This window comes from Eumetopias jubatus, unplaced genomic scaffold (assembly GCF_037043125.1).
Source record: "Eumetopias jubatus isolate StellerSeaLion01/CBP00866 unplaced genomic scaffold, mEumJub1_p1.0 scaffold_11, whole genome shotgun sequence".
In the NCBI taxonomy this organism is placed as follows: Eukaryota; Metazoa; Chordata; class Mammalia; order Carnivora; family Otariidae; genus Eumetopias; species Eumetopias jubatus.
The window spans coordinates 117,798,281-117,804,224 of record NW_028274817.1 but is presented as its reverse complement, the minus strand read 5'-3'; the positions used below and the strand labels follow the sequence as shown (position 1 = coordinate 117,804,224).

General features: G+C 46.9%; 1 pseudogene; it reads left to right on the top strand.

Moving 5' to 3' along the window:
- The first annotated feature begins 3,258 nt into the window (after window positions 1–3,258).
- On the top strand, window positions 3,259–4,020 carry LOC114218088 (MIT domain-containing protein 1 pseudogene; annotated as a pseudogene).
- The last annotated feature ends 1,924 nt before the right edge of the window (window positions 4,021–5,944 follow it).

Genomic DNA, 5,944 nt, shown 5'->3' with positions numbered 1-5,944 from the left:
TCTGGCTGAATTTTAAAATGGGGCTGGGGATAAGGTTTGATTTGTCCGCCGCCTCTTCTGCCCCTGCTAAAGTGAGCAGATTTATGAGACAGGCCGTGGGGGTGCATCCCTCCTTGAAGCTTTGGGTGCCCGTACTCAGGAGCAGTTGGCATGGGACACACCGCCAGTCGCCTCTGCTGAAGATTGAGCCCTTGGCCCTAAGGAACGCTGGGGACCACTTGTAGCTTCTGAGGCGCAAACAGCAGTGTGGGAGGGGAAGTCAAAAAGGGCTGTGCTTCGGAGAGCCCCAGGACCGAAAATTAACCCCTTCCACTGAGTTAATGTGATGCAGGAGAACAGGAGACCACGCCACCACCCAGCCAACCAACAGAGTGAAAGGGAAGGGTAGAAGAGAAAGAGTCCCCAGGTCACGATGCGCTCGTGTGGACACGGGCCGTGGGTGTGCCACGCTGGCCATGCTGGTGGCAGTGCACGGACAGCAGGGCGGGCTCACGCTGCCTTAGCTTTTTCCTTCTTTTGCCTCCCCCTGCCTCTCAGTTTCCTCTTTGGCTTTAGGCACCCACAGCGAGCCTCGGGTAATGCACAAGAGTGAAGAGAGAGAGAGCAGTGGCTGCAGGTGGGATCCTTCTGTCTGGAAGCGGTGGTTTGGTGTGTAGTGTTGGGTTAAAACGGATCTCTGCGGGGCGCCTGGGTGGCTCAGTCGTTAAGCGTCTGCCTTCGGCTCAGGTCATGATCCCGGGGTCCTGGGATCGAGCCCCGCATCGGGCTCCCTGCTCCGCGGGAAGCCCGCTTCTCCCTCTCCCGCTCCCCCTGCTTGTGTTCCCTCTCTCGCTGTGTCTCTCTCTGTCAAATAAATGAATGAATGAATAAATAAATAAATATCTTAAAAAAAGAAATGGATCTCTTTGCCACGCACCCAGAGTAAATCCCCACCTGCCTCGGTGAGCGCGACCTTGTACAATCAGCTCGGTGAGACCTTCTCCAGGGGACACTGGCCGGACTCTCTGCCCCATTCAAATTCATTTTCTCCTTATCTCAAATATTAACCGTTGAGGTAAGAAACCGGAGAAGATCTGGTCCTCTGCCTTTAAGATTACCTTCATCTTGGATGGTAGTCACTGTCTAACAGGTTTGCCATAGGCTTCCGTGGTTGTGTTTCTCCACATTTATATGGATCCCTTCTCCCTCTTGGAGAATTATGTTAACTGTTTTGGAAGAGCCCCAGCTCACACTGGCTGAGGAGGTCTGAGTTCCGGTGTCTCATGAGGAGCGTGGTCCAGCAACAGTCTGGTAGGATCTGGAAGGAGAGAGGAAGTCCTGGTGGCCGCGTGGCCGTTTCCTGACCGCCCTAGAGCCCCCCAGTGGGGCAGGGTGAGGCGGGCAGCTGCTTCCACACAACACCAAACGGCTCTGAATGGGGCAAGCCCTGAGGGCCGAGGCCAGACTGCCCAGCCAGCTAGGAAGCCCCATCTGTCTTGTATGATACACATGACCGCTTCCCTTCTCATGGGCCGACGGGACGCACTGGGCTGTAGATTCTAGGCGCTTCCATCATGGTGAATTGCATGAGTCGACATCTTGAGCAGAAGTGTAGTAACACCTCCATGAACCCGTAACTGAGGCTCATTGTCTAGGGACCACACCGCTCAGCAGAGTACTTGGGCTATTTTGGAAATTAGAACCAGTTCCCTGACCTGTAACGCCCCCGGGACGGGGGGTAAGCCCCCCCCCCACCCAGGGCCAGGTCCATATGGGAGCCCGCCAAGCGGGCCTCCGTCACCCTAAGTACAAGGGTTTGCAGCGCCCACCTCCCTGTCCTGGGTCTGCATTTCCCACGATTCCGTTGCCTTTCGAGTGAACCACGGGAACTGAAATACCCGGCTAGTTTATAACCTGCCAGTTATTGTTTTAGCACACAATTCTTCTCCATTAACACATCATGATGGATTAATCTGTGAGATAATCAACTGCCCAGAGCTGGCCGCCTCAGTTGACAGAACACAGGAAACGTGTTCTGAATGGAGAGAATGAATCTGAAACAATCTCGAGTTTGGCTCCCATTCCCAAGGGCAAGGCCCCCAAGAGGAATGACAGGGCAAGGAGGGAGTGAGGGGGATCTTAGGAAGAACAGTATAAGATGAAGTTACTGGTACCCGGACAGTGTTATGAAACGGGGTGTGGCGGAAGGAAGGAATTCACATTTCTTAAGCAGTGAATGCAAATTAATGCTTCATTTACTCCATTAAATCTTCACATCGCCTCTGTGAGGCTAGTATTAGGAGCTCCATCTTAAAGATGATGGGTTAACGCAGAGATACAGGTGAGATCAGAGGGGTTAAGCCAGCTACCCAAGGTCACCGAGGACAGACATTGTCCCACCCCAAACGGACCCAGCTCTGTCCCACCAGTTCAATTGGTTTTCCAGTTGTACTGGGGACCAGAATCGCCTACGGCGCTTGGAAACCATGTGGATTCCAGGCCTCCACACCGGAGAGCCTGATCCCTGGGGCCCAGGGATCTACGTTTCTAAAACTAGCCCAGGTGCCTCTGGCGCAGCTGGTCCGCAGAGCCCAGTTTGGGAAGGACCGAAGCTTCCTCTGGGACACCCGGGACGGTTAATAGAGGGGTCACTTCAGCAAGGAAAGCCCGCGGGCTCTCCCTCTGTGTCTAACCCTCAGAGCTCCTACCCGGCTGCTAGGGTCCCCCTAGGCACTTGTTTTGGAGGGATATAATTTACATTGGATTGGTAGCTCTGTTCGAGGCTAAAACGTGAAGACAATTTGGACAAGAACAGGGGACAGATTTAGGTAGAGACGGGTAAGTGGCCAACTGGATTCACAGTCCCTTAAGTCCTGACAGAGCTGCTTATATTCACAATTTTTTTTAAAGATTTTATTTATTTATTCATGAGAGAGAGAGCGAGAGAGGCAGAGGGAGAAGCAGGCTCCCAAGAAGCAGGGAGCCTGATGTGGGACTCGATCCCAGGACTCCGGGATCATGACCTGAGCCGAAGGCAGACGCTTAACCATCTGAGCCACCCAGGCGCCCCTTATATTCACAACTTAAAGGGCGCCTTTGCTATAATTTCCCTACTATCTGACCGAATTCGTGGTTCTATGTATACGGTGCAGAGCGCCACCTAGCAGAACCTCATGGCCGTTGCTGTTCATTTCCTGCCACCCCCGGCTGGGTCTCCAAAGTGAGGTGTGGGAAGAAAATATAAAAATAGGTATCATCTTGGAGCTTGGGGCGCAGGGGAGTTTCGGAACTATGGCGAAGTCCGGGAAGGAGCTAGATGGTCAGAGCGTGGCTGCACTCACGGCGTTGAAGCGGGCGGTGGAACTAGACTCGGAGTCCCGGTACCAGCAGGCTCTGGTGTGTTACCAGGAGGGGATAGACCTGCTCATGCAGGTTCTGAGAGGTACCAAAGATGATACAAAGAAATGGAATCTCAGAAAACAAATTACGGGCTACATGGATAGAGCAGAAATAGTGAAGAAATACTTGGATCAAGAAAAAGAAGATGGAAAATATCACAAGCAGATTAAAATAGAAGAGAATGCAACAGGTTTCAGTTATGAGTCACTTTTTCAAAAACACCTTAATGAAACACTTACAGAAGTTTGGGTGCAAGATCCTTATATTAGACAGATTCATCAGCTATATAACTTTCTTCGATTTTGTGAGATGCTTATTAAGAAACCATGTAAAGTAAAAACTATTCATCTTCTCACCTCTCTGGATGTAGGTAGTGGGAAACAGCAGCAAAGTAGTGGCCTGCAAGAAATAAAAGAGTCACTCCAGAATCACGGTGTGCTATTGGAATTAGAATATTCTTCTTCAGTACGTGACCGAGAAATTAGGTTTAACAATGGATGGATGTTTAAGATTGGAAGAGGACTTGATTATTTTAAGAAACCACAGAGTCGTTTTTCCCTTGGATATTATGATTTTGATTTAAGACCATGTCATGAAACAACAGTGGACATTTTTCATAATAAGCACACACAAAAAATATGATGGGTAGTAGCTTACTTTGCATTATATATTTCTATTTTAAGTGAATATTGATTTTGTTGTTATTTGGATAGATCATTCCTATAATTACAAATTTTACAATAAATTTTTACATGTCTACTAAAAAAAATAGGTATCATCTTTTCAAAAGTGTGTTCGTGGCTATTTCATCATATACCCATTGGATTAATACAGAAATATGTAGGGATGTATGTTAAATGTTGTTTATTGATGAGAGGACAATATAAAACAATGTTAAAGACCATAGATTAACCAATCTTGGTTTTGAGCATTTATTTCCCTTGCTTTGGCTTGGTGTCTCAAGTTGGGGGGGGGGTCATGCATTTCCCTTTGCAAGTGCAGGTGTCGATGAAAAACCTGAGCAGCCCTCTTTCCCTATGACACATTTCTGTTTTTCATAGATGATGGCCCCCAATGTTTCACTGTGGTTTAAGCAAAAATGGAATCCCTCTTAGTATGTCCCTGGCTCTCCGACTCTCAACCTCTCTTGCTGAGCACCCCCCACTCATATTTCTGAATAATCTAACCACTAACCATTCTCTCCTGCCACCACTCTCATCCCACCGGTCCATCAGTGGCATCTTTGAAGCCTGCTGAGACTTGATAGTTTAGTTTGAGGGTTAGTGGTCCTTTTCATCCTACTGACCCGTGGGTTCAGGAGCACTGTCCCTGGGTGGGCATGATGCTTGGGTGCTCCATGCCCGCTTCCCACAAAGTTAACCAAGTCAAAGATGATGGAGTGCTCACATGCTTGTCTATATATGTGTATAGATACCCACTCATATGTACGTGCGGTTCTGTGTGTATATACATACATATATACGCATGGGTGTATATATTTGTGTTTATGTGTATGTATGTGTGTTATTAGAATTGCTAAGTCTAACTTCTACATGGGTTAGTTGTAGAACTAAGTGATATAGTCCACGAAGAGTACTCAGCAGGGGGTGTGATATCTACCAAGCGCTCCATAAATATTAGCTTATATTATTATTTTTATTTTATTACTTTAGATATATGATCGACTTTATATTCTTGAACGGTGAATAGGTTTAATGTTTTTTTTTAAGCACACAGTATCTGAGAATTTTCTTCTACTAATCATTTCTGCTATGTATAAAGTTTATGCTCCACATTTCATGTACTGTATTCATATACTGTTAAAATTTTTTCATGTAAGGAATGACAGTCAATTTGTTAGCTCTTCCCTTCATTACCTATTCTCAATCACTGTTTGGTCTACTCTTGTTTTCTTTGGCTGTAAATCTATCAAACTTTCCAGAAATGTCTCAGATACCCAGAGCTCATTTCTGTAGGCTTTTTTTAAATATAATTTTTTATTTTCCCTAATCTTCTCTCTAACCATGAGAATGCTGACCACTTCCTGCTTAAAATTTATTTGAGGAAAGTCCCTTTTTGTTGATCCAAGTTCCTATATTTCCCCAGTTCTGCTTTTTCCTATGATCCTACAAGAAGAAAAATAAGAAAATCCAAACATTCGAAGTAGTGCCAAATGTTGGTTTGCACGAAACCCTGTGATGGTTCTTTTTTTTCTATTTTAAAGATTTTATTTATTTATTTATTTATTTATTTATTTATTTATTTGAGAGAAAGAGCAGGAGCAGAGGGAGGGGCGGAGGCGGAGGGGCAGAGGCAGAGGGAGAAGCAGGCTTCCCGCCGAGCAGGGAGCCCGATGCGGGGCTCGATCCCAGGACCCTGGGACCATGACCTGAGCCGAAGGCAGCCGCGTCACCGACCGAGCCACCCAGGCGCCCCAACCCTGTGATGGTCCTTTATCTGTAAGAATCAGAATTGAATTCTGATATTTGCCCTAACTCTGGGTATAATTGGTCTTCACGGTCACATGGGAGTTTACATTTTTCCTGATACAGCCTGTTTTCATGAA